Raw genomic sequence first — 20,247 nt, forward strand, 5'->3', positions numbered from 1 at the left:
GGAAATACCACCATTAGAGGTCATAGTCCAGGACATAGTATGGAAGGGTGCAAAGTGGATCTGCAACACATAAAATATCACTAACTAGGTTTTTAGTACTTCCAGGAATATTAGCTAATCTTCTTAGTAACTTTCTATATAACTAGTACTTCATATCAATTCTTAATTATACTGAATTAAATAATAATGTTTATTTTCTCTCCCAATATATGAGTTTTGTATAAAAATAAATTGATAGTGTTTTTCTTCATTAATTTATGTATGATTATTAAAATGTGCCTGTGACATATTAAGTGTTCAAAAGAAGTTCACCAAACAGATAAATGGGAATATATATGAGAAAAGAAAATAGCCAGTGCAAATGTGATAAACAACTTAGATGGGGAAGAAATTAGGACACTTAAACTTTGTGGTAGAATATTTTCTGTAAACACACTGCAAAGCTTAATGACTACAATATGTTGCTATTTTATTAAGCAAATATATATATACATATGTTTATATGGAGACCAGAAACTCTTTAACCTTGTGTTTTCATATGCCAATATCAATCTCTTCACCATTGAATCTTCTATCAGTTTTCATGTTGATCAAGTTTATTTTATTGATTCCTTTAGAAACTTTAGAAGCCTTAAAAGATTTTGTTAATGAAATAAATGAGTTACAGATGTCATCTTCCTAACAGCAGAAAAGAACAGGCCAAAGAATTGGAACAAAATTCTAGAACTGAAGTACCAAGTGACAAATAGATGTGCCTCAATTTTAATATATATTCATTATAATAATTTTTCATAATAGAATGTCATCATCCACACCTGTGATGACAGTTTACAATAGCTATTTCCATAAGCAACCGAAAATTGTAAAAAAGTGGTTGACAATTTGACTCTGAGATATTACCATCTGAATAACAGTCCTTTTAGAAAATTTCATATATATACTCTGTTGCTTAATAGTTTATCCATTTTTATATCAGTATAACCCAAAATTGTTTAAATGAATGCCAGTGAGGCTAGATAAAGATCTAACCAGGGTGAAGTTCATGTCTTGCATTTATGGGGTACAGGGGACATATACCACGTGACTTTCAGGAACATGAGGTCAGGCACCTCTGCACTTAGTGCTTAACCATGAAATTCACACTGTCTGTCTGAGCATTGGTGTTCCCCCCCCCCCAAGTTCCTTCACCCACATTCTGACCTAATAGGATTGCACTTTTGCTTTTAATAAAGTGCATATCTTCCTTAAAAACAATGCTTCTCTCCTGAGAAGCCCCATGCTCAAAATCTTGAGTGAGATTTTTGGTGATAGTGATAAATGCCTTGCTATACTTTGGTTAAAGCTCTGAGAAATTCTTCAATTCTTTCCTACAAAGAAATCAAGAATCTAGACAGTAGCTCTGGGTTTACAATTTTTTGGTAGAGCAGGTTCTCTTGTAATGTCTGAAATCTTTCAAACTGATTTGCAACAGCATGGGAGGGAGTATGGCTTACTTAGGTGAAGTGGGAACAAAAAAGAAGTGGCCTTGACAAGGGAACTTAGCTCATTCTCTCCACTCTGGGAACTAATGGGTGGTGGGGGAAATCTAGGATACTGAACCTTAAGCAGGCCTTTCAGGTCCATCTTCTTTATTTTAGAAAGACTTTCAGTAGAGACAAGCAGAAAAAAAAAAAAAGCAGGTTTTATTTAGAAATTCTGACGAAGGGGAGGGAGAAGGAAAGAAAGAAAGAGAATAATGCATTCAGGAGAGTATGTGCTTCCCCAAACACTGAGAGAATTCAAGTATACATCCCAGCATAAAGTATAAAAGGATAAAAGCACACATCTCAAGCGGACAGATGTGATAAGTGCCTAGAAACCATGTACCCAGGGAACACATGCGCATGCTTCCGCTGCTCCAAGTTGTTTTATATAAGGTTTCTCCCAACCTGTCCCAAGTGGGGCTTTCCACCTAAGTGTGTTGCTAGGGTGGTTGCTAAGAGAAGAGTTGGGAGTATTTGATGATCTTTGATATTCTGTCCCTGGCCTTTGTTCCTATTGCAGCTTCTCCGAGTAAGGACCCAGGTCCAGCCCTCTCTGGACTGCAGTGGTGCCAGATGTAGACTTTATCCAGCATTGGTCACTGTGCTCACAAGAGTCCTGGCAGTAATGTTTTTTGTCGCTTAATGCTAGTAAAAGGTTAACTCCTTTAAATCCCATTCTTGAATATACTATATTCAAAATAACTTATTATACTCCATAAATTTATTGCCACAGGGTGATCCTGTTTTCCTACCTCAAACCCTCCCACGTAAAGAAATGAATCAATATATCTTAAAATCAAAAAGACCAGATTTTGCTGCTAATCCTGTGAACGTATGTGTGTAGATTTGTAGCTTTCATAATAATATGCACATATATTAAGCATGTAGTTTTTGGATATTTATATAATGTTGAATATTTAATAGGTGAATTTATTTCCAATGATACTACATCAAATCAATGTAGAAAAGCTTTTTTTTTTCTAATCAGTATTAGTAGATCATTGAGACCAGAAAATCTAAACTTTATATTGAGAAGGTCTTGAAAATTGTCAACAAGTGGATTAGAAATTTTTCCTGGAGGATTCATTTGCATAATAATCTCTGTATTTTCACTTGAATTGTTTGTTTATTTTGCATGTATTGAGGGATCAGCACTGACAAAATTACAAGAAGAGTTGTTATATTGCATTGCATAACTCTAGAAGGGATCATTTATATTATAATTCACATTTGTGGTACTCTCTTGATAGTATGTAAAAGTCTTAATGAGTAGCTGAAGAGGTCCCAAACTACACTTTGGCCACTGTTTCTAATGTCATTGTTTTCTAGGCATAGGCATATTCAAAAAATTGCTGACAATGGTTTCATATGTTTGTAAAAGAAAAATGTCTGACAGTTTGAAGCTAAAAAGTCATGCATTTAATTTAAATAACTTTACTGGATTTTTGGCCATACATTTGGTACACCATCAATTCTGTCCATGCAATTCTTACATTTATTGATTTATTTACTTATTTTACTTTTTAAAACCTAATGATGCCAGGATGTATTCCTGATTCTCTATTCAGGAATCACTCTTAATGTTGCTGCAGTAACTTATGGGATGCTTGGGATTAAACCTGATTGACAAAATGCAAGACAAGTGACCTATTCTCTGTACCATCACCCTAACCCTTATTACTTAATTTAATCTTATTTAATTACTTATTTAAACTTGGAATCTATTCAATATTTACACCTATATAATAATGCAGATGCTTGCCCTCATTTCAGTTTTTCTCATATTAAATGTAAAAATAAATGAATAAGGGAACCACAAAATATTTGATGACCATAAGTTTAGACAAAATGATGGTATTATCAATTATAAATTAAATATATTATGTAATACATGTTCATGTGCATATGTAAATACAATTTTAAATATAGTCATTTGTCCACTGATGTTTTAAAGAATGAATTAGCTTATGTCTTTGAAATAAAAAAGCAAGCAAATTTGGTAGAAGTCCAGTTTATCACTTCCGCATACTGGTTGTGTTCTGATTAAAGAATAATGCTTCAAACTTCATATTGTCAACACAAGGGAAATTAGCATGTCCATATTTGAATTTAGTGCATCATTTGGCATGCAGCACGATACCATAAATATGCTAGTACATGCCTACATAACAATTTGTGGCATGAATCACATGCAATATTTTCTCTGAGTTGGTTATAAAGCACATTTGGAAACCAAAATTAACCAGATGACATTTCATTATGCAGTTGGACTGATGTAATGTAAAATTTAATTACATAATATTTCACACGCAGCTGTGACAAAACACATGCAAGTTCCCAAGATTCACCAGCTAAGATGAAGTGAAAATCTTTTGGGAAGGTAACCAAATAAATTCTAAGCAAGAATACCTTCTGAAGCTAACCCTTCACAATATAAAGTCTATTTCTATGTCCCGAGGCTTTTCTCTTAAATACGCAAATGCTATTTTCACCAAGTTCCTCTGAGAGAACAGATATGCTCTAGAAAAATATTTTATAACAAAGCTAAACAAGAAGAACAAACAAAACAGTTCATCTGAATCGCCTTGCAGAGCATCACAAGTAGTTGGTGAGGTTTTCCTACTTTAATTTCCTTTGTGTTTACAAAGCTTCACATTTTTTTGCTATCTAATTGCTAGCAAACAGCAGATAATAAAATGCACTCATCAACCAAACTGGATTTGAGTTCATTTTGTGGCTGCATTTTCTCTATCTAAAAAAATTCACTCTGAAATGTGCTCAATGAAAAACCATTTTTACACCTAGAGAGAGAAATTTAATTAGAATAGAGTGAATGAGCTGCCAATATCATCAATTTAACAAGCATTTATTGAGTCTCACCCAGCTCTGTGCAAGAAGATGTAGAGATAGGGGAGAATGATGCTCTTTAAAGCTTAAATTACCAGTTCTTCTTCTTTTTTTTTTTTTTTGATACTATATGGCCTCGTGGGAAGCCTTCTAAAGACTGCTAAATAAAGGACTATTTGATGCTTCCTTCCAATAATTTTGTTCTGAGAATTCTAATGCTAGTTCAGTCTGAACCAAAAAAAAAAATATTCAGAGGGTCAATAAAGCTAAACTTTAAAACAAGACTTTAATTAAGCAACTCCCAAAGTGGATCGCATTTGATCTCATTCAGCTTTTCTGACAAAGGCTTTCTTGCTAGCTCTCAGGCTTTATTTTAGAAGTGTTTGGGTGGGAGATAGAACTAAAATGTCATAATTTTTATCACTCACTTTTTAAGGAAATATTTCCTTCCTGCCACCCTCAGGGCATTTTTCTTAAAAGTTAGATATGCAAAATTGTCCAACATAACCTTAGAATTGACTCTTGCACACTCTGCAGGTTAAATAATCCACAGGAGCTCCTGATTTGTTAAAATCAGCTAAACTCAGACAACATCCATAAACAGAAGATTAAAGGTGACCAAAGCAAATCTCTCATTGCCCATTTCTCCTTCAAAAACATTTTACATTTAATTATCTACATTCTCATTTGGGGACAACTCACTATCTCCTCTTTCCAAACCATTATTAATAATTACAAAACTTACTTCAACATTTCTCTAATACTACTCATGGTATCATGCCTTAAAACTTCTTCCCATAGTATTGTTCTTTCAACCTCCAAATACATTTTGTAAGTTGACACAAAATTCATTCCAAATGAAATAATTTTAAATATACAACTCATGTGTTATTTATTAACTATCTTTCTCTCTGAAGATTAATTAGTAGATCTACTCTTAATATTTGTTCTTTAATAATAACAACTTTTAGCATTTTGAGGGGGTTTTGGTCCACACCCAGTGACTATCAAAGGTTACTCTCAGCTATGGGCTCAGAAATCACTCCTGGCTTAAAAGTCCATATGGGATGCCCAGAATCGAACTGAGGTATGCATTGCTGCATACAATGCAAATGCCTTATTACCATGGCGTTATTGCTTAGACCCCAAAATTTTAGCATGTTTTATTTGATGTTTCTATTACCAGGTTGCCAATTTTAAGGAAGACTCAGTATCTTTATCTGTAGGTCACCAGCCTCAAACAGCATGTTTTGTACAATCTAAGTTCCAAGCTGAAGAGCAAAAAAAAAGGAGAAGAAAATCAGCTGGGATATTTCCTAAATTGTCTTCTAGTTTTATTCAACCAAACCCCTTAAGAAATAATAGAGATCACTACTTTGATCGTTTTTTCGTTAGACTGTGTGCATGACAAATAATCACTTAAACTCTAAATAATAATCAAATAATCAATTAAACTCTAAAACAAGAATCAGTATGAAAAAACCTAATACTATGTCCACTGCAGGGGTACAGTAAAATGTATCCTATTATATCACACATGGTCTTGAAATGTGGCTTAAGCATGCCCATGCATTGCTCTTTTATTGTGTTATCTCTCAGTAGTAAATCTTCTATTCCATCAATAGATTTTGAAAGTGAACTATGATGGTACCTTCTGTATATTTAAAATAAATAAAATGTTAATAGTATAAAAATAAGTGGTGCAGGGCACCACTTTGCCTTGTGCGATAGCCTAGGACGGACCGCGGTTCGATCCCCTAGTATCCAATATGGTTCCCCAAGCCAGGGGTGATTTCTGAGCACATTGCCAGGAGTATCCCCTGAGCATCATCAGGTGTAACCCCCCCAAAAATAATAATTTTAAATTAATTTTTATAATTAAGTTTCAAATAACCATCATGATTTCTGAAGAAAGTGTTTTATTTTGTTGTATTTAGTAAAAAAAAAAAAAGGCCATAGCCAAATTCTTTATTACCTTCTCTCAGACTTCTAATATATAAGTATTTTACCAGAGAAAAATGAGTCAGAAAATGAAACTTACTCCTAATGGAGATTTCCTTATACTTATCTTCAATGAGATTAGGTTACTGTCCTGCTGAAATGGGCACTGGGAACAAGATAAGCTGACAGTGATCTTTAAGTAGACCACCTTTATTTCTTAATAGTTTTAGAAACTACATCATTGATGACAATTGTATACATCAGGTAAGGTTTGTTTTTTTTCTTTATTGGGGGTGAGGGGGCTATACCTGGTGACTCTCACGAGTTCACCTGGCTCTGTGCTCAGAAATCGATCCTGGCAGGTTTAGGAGAACATATGGGATGCCGGGAATCAAGTCCAGGCCTGACCAGGGTTGGCTGCATGCAAGGCAAATGCCCTAACCGCTTTTCTATCACTCTGGCCCCAGGTAAGGTTTTCTTTAAAAGACTGGAGAAATTAAAATAGGTTAGAATGAGTTTCAGAAATATATATTCTCTTGATCATCACCATATAAAAAGAGAGTCAATGAAAAATCCTCTAAAGTTCCAGGGGTCTCAAACTCAATTTTCCTGGGGGCCGCAGGAGGCAAAGTCAGGGTGATCCTTGAGTGCAAAGTCAGTAGTAAGCATTAAACATTAGGGGTGTGACCCAAACAACTAAACAAAACAAAACAAAAAAAAAAGATTTCTCTAGGGCAGGGCCACAAAATGTTGTACAGAGGGCTATTTGCGGCCCGCGGGACTCAAGATTGAGACCCCTGTTTAAAACAGGTTAGTCATTAGACTTTCTATTACCAAGGACATGTCCTCCTGATCAAGGAATTCTCCCCTCAAAATACAAGGCACGTTAAATCAATAAGTCTGTTTTTCTGAAGGAATCCTTGCTGTTTCTTCGTTTTCTGTGTATTGTCCTTCTCAATCAGGTGTCTGAAGTTAGCAATCTGGATATACTGCCACCTGGTGATGTCAATTTTGGTAGATAATTAGCTACTTTCCTTTATCTGAAGTACAAATTTATTTAATGATGCAACTGTAATTATTAAACGAGGTAATAAATGTAAAACTTTCATCACAGTGTCTGTGCTAAGCTAAATGCTGAATAAGGGGCAGTAGTGCACTATAATATAAATGAGTATTCTCTTACAGTAATGCAAAATTTATTTTTCAACAAATCTACGAATTATTAGAACAACACTTAAACCTGTACAAACATACATAGATTAATGCATAACTTGGTGAAAATAGCAAAAATAGCATTATTTGGGGGCTAGTTAATGAGAATCAAGGGGGCCGGTGGTAGCGCTCACAGTAAGGCATCTGCCTTGCCCAAGCTAGCCTAGGAGAAAGCACAGTTCGATCCCCAAGTCCCATATGGTCCCTGAGCCAGGAGTGATATATATATATATATATATATATACATATTTATTTATTTATTTATTTATTTATTTATTTATTTATTTATTTATTTATTTATTTATTTATGGTTTTTGGGTCACACCCGACAGCGCTCAGGGGTGACTTCTGGCTCTAAACTGAGAAATTGCTCCTGGCAGGCTCGGGGGACCATATGGGATACCGGGATTCGAACCACCGTCCTTCTGCATGCAAGGCAAATGCCCTACTTCCATGCTATCTCTCTGGTCCCCCAGGAGCGGTTTCTGAGCTCAAAACCAGGAGTAACCTGTGAGCGTCACAGGGTGTGGCCCCAAAACTAAGCAAACAAATAGAAAAACATATGATAATCAAGGAACTTGAGTGGTAGCACAGTGGTAGGGCTTTTGCCTTGCATGGAGCTGACCCAGGACGGACACAGTTTTGATCCATGCATTCCATATGGTCCCCTGAGCCAGGAGCAATTTCTCAATGCAGAGCGAGGGGTAACCCCTGAGCGCCACCGGGTGTGTCCCCCAAACAAAAATAAACCAATAAATAAATAAATAAATGAAAGCATCAAAATAAAAACAAAACAAAAAGAATGAAAATTAAAAAATCCACCCTATTTTTTTGTGCCACACTCGTTTGATGCTCAGGGGTTACTCCTGGCTAAGTGCTCAGAAATTGCCCCTGGCTTGGGGGGACCATATGGGACACTGGGGGATTGAACTATGGTCCTTCCTTGGCTAGCTATTGCAAGGCAGACACCTTACCTCTAGCGCCACCTCGCTGGCCATGAATTAACATTTTCCTTTTTAAACAGATCACCTGTAAATTTATAGACACATTAAAGTTTGAGAAAATTAACTTAAATATTGCATCATTCTCTATTGTTGTTGGATATATGCTATGTGCCACAGATCTATTTTGTTCATTTTGTTTATTGTTTAAAAAAGTATAAGAAGAAATAGGTTAGCCTTCATTTTAGTGATAAAAATGTGGGCTGGACAGTGCAGTGGGCAGATTATTGCTTGACACCGATGACCTATATTAATCCTCAGCACCCGATATAGTCACCTTAAGGTTCCCAGGAGTGATATATATGCACAGATCTAGAAGTTAGCCAGGTGTATCACCAGATGTCACCCTCAATCTCATTTATAAATACCAAAAAATAAAGATTTCATTTTAATAAAATAAAAGTCAGTCTAGACAAGAGTGTTAGAAATGTCCTGAGTTCATTCATTCATACAAAGTTTTCCGTTCAATATCCTTACGTTTCATTTCTCACAAGATTTAATATTAAATATTATACCTACCATGAAGCAGAACTCTAAACTTCATATTTTACAATGTCTTTTGAAAATGATATATTAAAATATATATACATTGTGGTCAATAAGTATAAAGACCATAAAATTGGTAAAAACATTAAGATAATTGTCTTAAACAATCCTAAGTAACAAGTGAATAAATTTAACAAAACTGGCAGAAATGATTAATGATTGCATTGAGAGTTCCTGATAAATGTGCTTAAATAATTTACTGAGATCAGACATATTTCTAATGGAACAGATAGATTAAAAGAGCCAAATAAACACACACACACACACACACGCACACACACAAACACACTCAGACACAACTTGAGTTTTTTCTAATTCTATATGCTCCCCTGAGCCCTTCAGGAGTGATTCTGGAGTAGAGTCAAGAACAACCCCTGAGCAGTGCTACATGTGGTAAACAACAACAAAAACAGAGACCTCAAAATTTCCATTTTATACAAAATAGAAATAGACCATTATTAGTAGAGAAAGACTGGGCAGAGAAAGCTATTGAAGTGATCCAAGCATGTAGCATTTCTATCACCATGAAGCAAGAAGTTGAAAATAGAGGCTATAAAATAGAAATTTATACATATTTTTAAATATATATGATTATTAAAATAATGAAATATTCACGATATATTTAGCATAGTAATTCAGAAAATTAATTTTTGACAATATGACATATTTGTATTGATGGAGGAATGGGTTAATATCTAGGAACCAAAAATTGAAAAAAAAACTAAATTAAAATTAAAAAAAATTTTTTTTGGTTTTTGGCCACACCCATTTGATGCTCTGGGGTTACTCCTGGCTAAGTGCTCAGAAATTGCCCCTTGCTTGGGGGGACCATATGGGATGCCGGGGGATCGAACTGCGGTCCTTCCTGGGCTAGCGCTTGCAAGGCAGACACCTTACCTCTAGAGCCACATCGCCGGCCCCTAAATAAAAATTTTAAGTGTTAAAATTGTGTAATCCATGAGTAGATATGCATGTCATTATTTTAAACATTTTGAAATATGCCTATATAATCTACCTTACTAGTTTATTTTTTTATTTTTTTACAAATTTGAATCTGTTAATATAACCAAAAATTCAAATATAAGCAAATTATTTATAAAAATAAAATAGTAGTACCCTGTCCTAGCCATGCTCCTAGAAATAGCAAATTAAATTTTTTGAAGTATATTTATTATATTTTCTGTTGGCTACCGTGACCTGACTCAGTGGTTACTTTTGCAAAACTCCCTGCCATTTTTTCAGTGCTAAGTGCTGTCTGCTATAAAGCCCCTAAGCCAACAGGAAAAAGGCAACCATCAAAGTAATAAAATAACTTCTCAGCCCAGGGGAGGAAGACACAGCCTGATACCATGGAGCCAAATCCCCCATAGCTCACATTCCTTAGTTAATAGCTAGTCCCCATCGCCCTATGCAACAAAGCTTGCCCCACCATAAAACCTGCTGACAGTTCCGGAACGTGGTCTGCAGACCCTACCCAGGGTCATAGGGCAATTCCTTGAAAGCTGCTTATCTAGCAGGACTTACAAGATTGTCTCACTGCCCTCCTCCCTTATCTGGAAAATGATTTACTTTCTTTGTTTCTCCTAACCTATACTGGGCTTATACCTTATTTGGAATAATGAAGCAGTTTGCGCGCCAAACAAATGATTGACATTGCCTTTTGCCTGCCCCCCTTTACCTTGTCTATATAAGAGAGTGCAGACTCATATTAAAACGCCTTTGAACAAAGTTTTTCTGTCTTGGGCCATTTTTTACTAACCTCTTAGATTTTTACAGGTGCGGTTTTGATCTGAGCTATGCAAAATAAAGGTGCGGCTGTCTGTAAGCCTCTCGACTGATCCCCGCTGGCCGGGCCCCTCTGGGGGGCTTGCAGGCACCCGCAATTTTCTTTTATGTTTCTAAATTAAACATAATGCATTGATCAAATCAGTTGCTATTATATTATATATTTATTTAAAATTAATTATATGACAACATAATTATCACTTAGCCAAATGCTATATAAATGTTTAAAAATTATTTTTCCTGGAGTTAATAGATTTACCTACATAAGAGGTAACTTTTACAAGGGATGGACTTTGCCTTGGACTATAATTCAGAACCTAAACCTAGTCATGACTTATGTCAATGTTAAAATTGTATCTCCACAGAACATTATACCAGGGGAAGATCTGCTGTTCTAATATATGGGATACATTTATATTATATTGTGGGTTTATAAACTCAGAGTGCAAACCAAAATGCTTACCATTTTGCCTATTGCTGAAATACGGAAATCAGAAGGAAATGAATTACTGCCAGATAATATATTTTTATTTTCTTTTTTGAGAGGCACACTTTGTGATACTCAGTGGTAATTTCTAGCTCTGCACTTAGGAATTATTCTTGTATCATAGGACCACATACGATGTCAGGGATCAAGCCCAAGGCAGCTGTTAGGAAGAAAATTTTCATACCTACTGTATTTTACTATTGTTTTAGCTAAATTCAGATAATATTTCTACTTTATTTTGATCATGATTATAGTTAAGGACTAGTGGCTCCAAAGTAATGTAAACCTAAATTGTTTTAAGCTCAAGGTCTAGATTTTTCTCCGAAAACACCAACTATCTGAATGATCAATGAAAGCTAATGTTGAATTTTTGAAAAATATAAACAAGATCAATAAACTACATGCAAAATTCACGACAAAGGAAGACAGAGAAATTTCTTAAATTGAATAAACTGAATTAGAACTGAAAAGGCAGAGATTATTACAGATACTAAAGAAATTTAAAGGGTAATTAGAGGCTACTTTGAGAAAATCTGTCACAAAACGAGAACCTAGAAGAAATGGATAAATTCTTACTCCTATAACCTCCCAAGGTTGAATCAAGATGATATATATATATATATATATATATATATATATATATATATACACATATATATATACATACATACATACATATATAGATCCATCACTATTAAGAAAATTAAAATGGTAATCAAAAGTCTTCTTTCTCAAAAGCAAAAGCCTAGGACCAGTGGATGTTCTAATTAATTCTTCCTAAATTTTGAAGAGAACCTACTGTCTATACTCTTTGGGCTTTTCTAGAAGATTGAAAAATAAAGAAACAATTCCAAATAGTATTTTTTAATTTTAATTTATTTTATTTAAGCACTTTGATTACAAACATGATTGTGGTTGGGTTTCTGTCATATAAAGAATACCCCCATAGTTATTAAGAAGCTTACATCACTGATAGCAAAAACAAAAGAGATGCCACAAAAAGAACAGCAGACCAATATCCCTGATAAACACAGATGCAAAGATATTCAACAAAATTCTAACAAATAGGCTCCAAAATCTCATCAAGAAATTCATACACCATGAAAAGTAGGTTTCATACTGGAAAAACAAAAAAATCAAAGTAACACAACATATCAAAAAAGGAAAAAGAAAAACCATGTAATCTTATAAATAGATGCATAAAAAGCATTTGATAGGGTGCAACATCCATTCATGATTAAAACACTCACCAAGATGGAAATGGAAAGAATTTTTCTAAATATAGTCAAGACCATTTACCACAAGCCCATGGAGAATATTTTACCCACTTGAGAAAAAGTGAAAGCCTTTCCCTAAGATCAGGCACAAGGCAGGGCTCTCCCCTCTCGCCACTCCTATTCAACACAGTACTGAAAATACTTGCCATAGAAATTAGGCAAGAAAAATATATCAAGGGCATCCAGATAGGAAAGGAAGAAGTCAAGCTCTCACTGTTTGCAGATGACATGATACTCTACTTAGAAAACCCTAAAGACAATTTTGGTAACAAAAAGATCCTAGAAATAGATTGATATAACAAGTTGTCAGGCTACAAAATTAACAAGAAAAACTCAATATCATTCTTAAACAAATAATTGTAGAGAATAAATAAATATTGAAAAAACAATCCTACTCACAATAGAACCACCAAAATTCAAATATTTTGGAAATGACTTAACTGAAAAAGTGAAGGAACTATAAAAAGAAAACTATAAAACTCTGCTTCAAGAAATAAAAGAGGACACAAGAAAATAAAGACATATACCCTGATCATGGATTTGGAGGTTTAACATCATTAATATGGCAATACTCCTCAAATTGTTATACAGATTTAAAGACATCCTTCAAAGAATTAGATTAAACATTTCCAAGATTTATTACAACAATAAAAGCCAAATAGCTAAAGTAACCCTTTGGGAAGTAAATATAGGAGACATCACTTTCCCAAATTTAAATTGTACTAAAAAGCAGAAATCATTAAAACAGCATGGAACTAGACTAAAGACAGACCTCAGATCAATGGTATTCAGAGAATGACTCTCAGACTTACAATCAAATAAGTGGTACTAGGACAACTGGCCAGACACATGCAAAAAATGCAAACTCAGGACTATATCACACTATGCACAAAGTTCAAACCAAATGAATTAAAGACCTTGATATCAGACCTGATATCTAATTATATAGAAGAAAATATAGACAAAATACTACATAACCTTGAGAATAAAGGCATCTTCAAGGATAAAACACCTCTGTTCACACAAGTGGAAACAGCAGTAAACAAATGGGACTATAATAAACTGAGAAGATTTTGCAATTCAAAGGAAATAGAGATGAGGGTAAATAGGTAACCCACAGAATGGGAGAAACTACTCTCTCTTACTCTTCAGATAAGGGGCTAACATCTCAGATATACAAGGTACTGACAGAACTAAACAAGGAAAAATATTTAACCCAATCAAGAAATGGGGAGAAGAAATGAACAGACATTTCTTCAAAGAAAAAATGCAGATAACCTAGAGGCACATAAAAATTTGTTCTACAGTGAGATTAAAATCAAACAATGAGATATCTCATGCCACAAAGACACATTACAAAGAACAAGAACAACTACTTCTGGCCTGGATGTGAGGAGAATAGAACTCTCAATTACTAATTTTGGAATGCCATCTATACCAGCCTTTCTGGAAAAAATATATGGATATTCTTTAAAAAAGTGAAAAGTGAGCTCTCATATAATCCAGCAATACCACTTCTAGGGATATGCCCTACGACCACAAAAACACAATACAAAAATGTCCTCTTAACTCCTCTCTTTATAGCAGTGCTATATACAATAGCCAGTATCTGAAAACAACTGAGATGGGAAACAACAGATGAGTGGCTAAAGAAATTGTGGTACACCTACACAATGGAATACTTCTTAGCTCTTAGGAAAAAATGAAGTCCTTAATTTTTCCTATATATGGATAGGCATGAATGCCTATTAATGGCTGGACATGAATGCCTCTATATCAATTTTGACCATATATGGATGGACTATTATGCTGAGTGTAATATAACAGAGAGAGAGATAAACACAGAATAGTCTTACTTATTTGTGGATTTAAGATAAATGAAAGGAAATATAGTAATAATACCCAGGGACAATTGACATGTGGACCAGCAGGATCCATGACATGAATCTTACCACAAAGAGTGGTAAGTTCAGGTTGAGAAATAACTACATTAACAACACAATGACAGTGATAGAGAAATACAATGTCTGTTTCAAAGATAACCCAGGCAAAGGGGAAGAGAAAAACGGAGAACATTGATGGTGGGAAAGTTGCACTGGTAAAGGGGGGTTGTACATTTGTGACTAACCCCAATTATGATCATGTTTGTAACAATGGTGCTTAAATAAATTGTTTTTAAAGTAATATAAGACTCTTGTAGAATATTTGTGAAATCCAATTAATTGCCATCTCCTGATGTTCTATTTCATGTATTCATTTTAATTCATTCTGCAATTTCTTTAAACTTAAGTACATTTTCCCATACATTCCACAAAATGGAATATTTATATCAATATACCTAAACATTATATTTTACTACTCATACACCAAAATATGTATGCATAAATATAATATAACACCAGTTTTTTCACTCATTGGATAATTAGAATAGATACATAAATCTAAAATGCAAATATGAGTTTATAATATTTCATAAAAACAATATAATTTTCAACAAAATTTGCTGAAAATTTAAATAATATATGTTCTTATATTTTGTATATGATGTTATACTATGGAGTCACTATTAAGGACTATAACCTTAACTTCGTGGTGTTATGAAACTTCCCAGGTGTAGGGTTTTGTATGTGTATCTATGAAATTACTTTTTTACAGTCTTTTACCCTTGAAATTCATAATGACTATTCTCTTAATTTTCTAAAGTATGCTAAAATAAACATATTGAACCAACTGATTAAACATTTTATATTTCTCTTACTTTCCACATATTTCAATTTTGGATTTCTCTGTAAATAACTTAAATATTATCTTCTAAACTTCATAATGTGGAAGAATTCAGTTTTAAAGTGTTCTGTTTTATTTACACATTACATTTTAATCATATTTGTGTACTTGTATTAGTTTCTCAAGTTGGAAGATTTTTACAAGTATTGATGATTCTCGACTATTCATCAAATAAAGTAGTTAACTTGGTTGATGAAAAAAATATTGATGTCAAGGGATCTTCTGTTCAGTGTCTTTGACTTGGTGCCTGATATTGTTTTGGAGAGATGAATGTTGCAGTACTCATTGGTCATTCAGCTTTTCAACAGAAAAATTCTCTAATGTCTTGCTTCATTAAGTGTTAAGTCACGTAAGTCATACTTCCTAAATTTTATGATCAAAATGGATAATAAGGAAAGTGTTTCCAAATGTAATTTAAACACCCTTATTTTTTAAATGTATTTCATTGACCCACATTTTCCCAGCTCATCTTTATTTTTTTATGTTTTTATGTTTTTCTTTATTTGGGGGGGGTCACAGTAGACAGTGTTCAGAGTGTATACTGTTTCTGGATTGAAAGAGAAAGAGAATATGAGAGAGAGAAAGAGAACTATGCAAAATCTATGAGCCCCTTAGGGGTTCTTCAGGGCAAATTGCCCAATTCCTTAATACCTTTCACTAGCTACAAGTCACTTATTTTTTAACTTCATTTCCTTAGTGACAGTTATAGCTCCTCTATCTGTATTCAACCTGACAACTTTGTCAAAACAATTGGTCTGTTGTTTTTTTTTATTTCTCACCAATCTCTTAGTCTTTAGGACAAATAGTGACTTTTATCCACCTTTTTCCATTTTTGAAGTAAGATATCTAGAGGTAAAGAATACATTTGCATATGGTCAGTATCCTGCATTTCATTTATAAGGGAAAATGCACCACAAATGTATAGGTAACAGAAGATGGCATACATTGATCCCAATCTCAAATGATTAAAATTGACAAGGGTTGGGCCGGAGAGATAGCATGGAGGTAAGGCGTTTGCCTTTCATGCAGAAGGTCGGTGGTTCAAATCCCGACATCCCATGTGGTCCCCCGAGCCTGCCCGGGGCTATTTCTGAGAATAGAGCCAGGAGTAACCCCTGAGCGCTGCCGGGTGTGACCTCAAAAAGCCAAACCGCCCAAAAGATTTTGACAAAGGTATGTTCAGTCATTTAGTATGGATGTTATGCATTGAAGTCACATAGTTGTTTACTTATACAAACACAAAACAAAATACATACAAAAACTATAGTAAAATTTCCTGGCTAACAGGAAAACCTAAAGTAGGAGAAAATACAGTGTGGGTATCCCCTTCCCCAACTTCTTATTTATCCCTCCTGAATAATCAGAACGGCCCAAACCTGGAATGGATGGGTAGAGGAATCTGCAGGGGTGAGAGACAGGAGATAAGAATGAGAGTTAGAGAGAGAAATGTATGAGAGGCATCATCATCAGAGATTCAGCATCAGATACAGTATCATCAAAGAAGCAGGAGCAGTTGCATCACCAAAGGGAGTTAGTCAGCCTGGAAGCCAGTTAGGAAGCCTGGGAAAAAAGCAGCCAAAAGGGAGACAGAAGCTGAGAGAGCCAGAAGGAGTACAGAAGTAGCTGCTAAAAAAAAGTTTAGTATAGAGGCCATGTGAGGAGGTGTACATGGTGGTAGGGACTGTGAAATAAAGCTGGCGAACTCCTGGAACTTCATTGACTGCTTTGTGAATCTCTCCCCACTAACCCTGCAACTTTCTGACCTGCCAGACCATAGGCGCTACAGGAGCTGGGTCAAGCCCAGAAAGGCCTCGCCATCTCTACACCAATTGGAGGTCTCATTAATTTATATTAAGACATCAATGCAGTATGTTTTTATTTTACCTTAAATGTATCAATAAATTAAATAAATCGATACTGGAAAGTGGGAAATAAAACAGATGCTAATTTTAATAAAAATGTAGATTGAAGTTGAATGCCTGTCTCAAATATAGACAGGGGGTGTGGGGGGAGGAAGACGGGGTGCATTGGTGGTGGGAATATTGCACCTGGTGAAGGGGGAATATTCTTTTTGTGACTGAAATCCAACTATAGTCATGTTTGTAATCACGGTGTTTAAGTAAGGATATTAAAACATTGTCGATATAAGACTTTAAAAAATAATAGCACAAGTAGGTGAAATGATATTATGTTTGTTTGCCACACATTGGGGAGAGACAACATGAGGAGACAGCTCTCATCTCATTGCTTCAGGACTGCTCCAGTAAACTCAGAAGATAATGTGGAGCCAGAGGGTGTGGAATCTTATATGCAAAATATGCATTCCAGTCTTTACATGGTCTCCTTGACCTGGATAAAATAGTTTTATAATATGTTTTTGTTAATCGACATGCTTGCTGGCTTCTTAGTAATCCAGAAGACATGCAATGAACAATAAATAACATACAATTAATGAGTGAAGAGGAAGAACTATAGAAAGATTAAAAGGGAAAACTAGACATTGAAGATGAACTAATAATAAAGGCATTTTATTGCACAGAAATAAGGTTATCATGCTTTAAAAAATTATGTGAAGCTTAAAGAAAAATAATTTCCCCTAACAGAAAGATGCCAATTACTAATGTTAACTCATAAACAACAAACACTAAAGTCTATAATGCATGTAATAGGACCCTAGCTACATCAGAATCATTACAGAAAGCAGCTAGAAAGAAATACTTTAAGATTTACTGAATGGCTAGTTTTACATAGCTTAATTCGTGGGTGGTTTTATTTTTCTTCTAGTTTATATTTTATAAAAATATTTATCATTTCTACATTAAAATAGCAAATGAACTTTAAAAATAGTGTTGGGTAAAAAGAAGCCTAAATGTTATTTATATTTCTTTCTTCTTTTCGCTTTTATTTAGGCACCATGATTTATGTTACTGTTGATAAGAGTTCTAAACATGCAATATTCTAATTCTAACCATGAATGTCAGCATCAGCACCGGTATTTCCAACCCAGACCCTTGGCACACTCATTTTAAAATTGTAATTATTATAAGCTATACACAGTTACCTCACCTCACCACCATCAAAGAGACCAAAAACCTTGATAAATGTCTATTATGTATTGCCAGTCCATCTCATCATTCCCTCATCCACAACTGGTGTAATTGACATTTTCATCTCTATAATCTAGACCCAAGAGTTTAACCTTACTTGCTACCTTCCATTCCCATTTTCTTACATCTTTGTATATCACAGAATGAAGCCATTAATAAGTTTTCTATCTCCTTTCCTATTTGAATGAGCAAAACACCCAACTAATGATATTCTTAGGGAAAGACATCCTTAAAATTACATGATCAGGCCACAATTTGCTGATCACCTACCTACATATAAACGCGAAATAAAACTAGTTTCTGTTCAAGAAAGAACCGCACTCACACTGACATCAGGGTCAGTTATCTGTTTGGGATATGGGAATCTGGATGCTTGGATTAACCTACCTTAAATTTAGATCAAGTTCTAATGCCAACATTTCACAACCTTAGCACTAATTCACAGTTTTGATTATATAATTCTTTTGTTTTTGAGCAAAGGAAATGTAGCTCTGTGATTTTAGGAATTTTTGCAGCATCTCCATCCATGTTCATCACTTTAGATAAAAGACATATCAATGAGTGACAACCAGTTCCTCCATGCACTGTTAAATGGACTCTGTTTCCAAAACAACCACAACAATTTGTAAACCTGTTCCCTACTAGTCATGTACATTGGAAAAATTATTATTTTTTTAAAACTTCTTTTATAAAATTAGACTACTCTCAGACTTTTTTTATTTTTTAAATATGCTACAGATAGAATGGCATTTGGGGTGAAAAACAATAACTATGATTTTGGTTATTTTGTGACTGTTTTTATTGTTATGGTTTAACTGTTTTCCTCAAAAATCTTCATGTTGGCACCTGAGGGACAACTCAGTGGTGGGGCAATTGGTTAGCACATGGCAGACCAGGGATAGATCCAGGTTCTATCCCAAGATCCCCAAGCCTGCCAGGAGTGCAGAGCCAGTAGTAATCCCTGAGCACCACTACACATGGCCCACCCTGCAAAATTTTCATTTTGAAATCCTAGCAACCTACTACATGAATTATATGAAGATAGGGACTTTACATAGAAAGGAAAGCCTTATTCAGTAGGATATATACCATCTTTTGTTAAAGGACATTCAGAGATGTGCATGCACAATGGATAAACATCATGTGAAGAGGAAGTCAACTGTAAGAATAAAGCAACTATAAGCCAAAAAATACTAGAGACAGCTAGAGAACTACCAGAAGATAGAGAGAGGCATGGATATAATCTTTAGCCCTGAAAGAAATTAAACCATAGTTGTACTGATTTTGAAATTTTAATCTCCATAACATATAATAAATTTCTGTTATGTAATTCAACCAGTTGATGATGTTTCAACAATAAGTATTACTTTTAATAATTTATCATTTTTTTGTTGCTTTTGTGTCACTACTATTTTTCAAAAGTGTCTCATAATTCATAGTGGCTTATTCTTCTGTATAAATGAATAAATCTTGCAGAGTATAAAAATTCATTTGTGAATTTTAATGAATAAAGTCTTAGTAATAAAAATTAAAAAATAAAACATTTGGCTAATTCTGTATCTTCAATAGTCAGAATCTGAATTGATTTTGAAAGTATAAGGTGCTCTGACACTGCCTGATATTATATATGACAAAATTTTAAAATGTCCTCATTTCCTAAAAGACTAGCATTAGAATCATGAGACAAGAATGGGAACCTTATTAATACTGCTGTTTTCTTTCTAGAGAAATGTGTTA

Source organism: Suncus etruscus, chromosome 14, assembly GCF_024139225.1.
Source record: "Suncus etruscus isolate mSunEtr1 chromosome 14, mSunEtr1.pri.cur, whole genome shotgun sequence".
Classification (NCBI taxonomy): Eukaryota; Metazoa; Chordata; class Mammalia; order Eulipotyphla; family Soricidae; genus Suncus; species Suncus etruscus.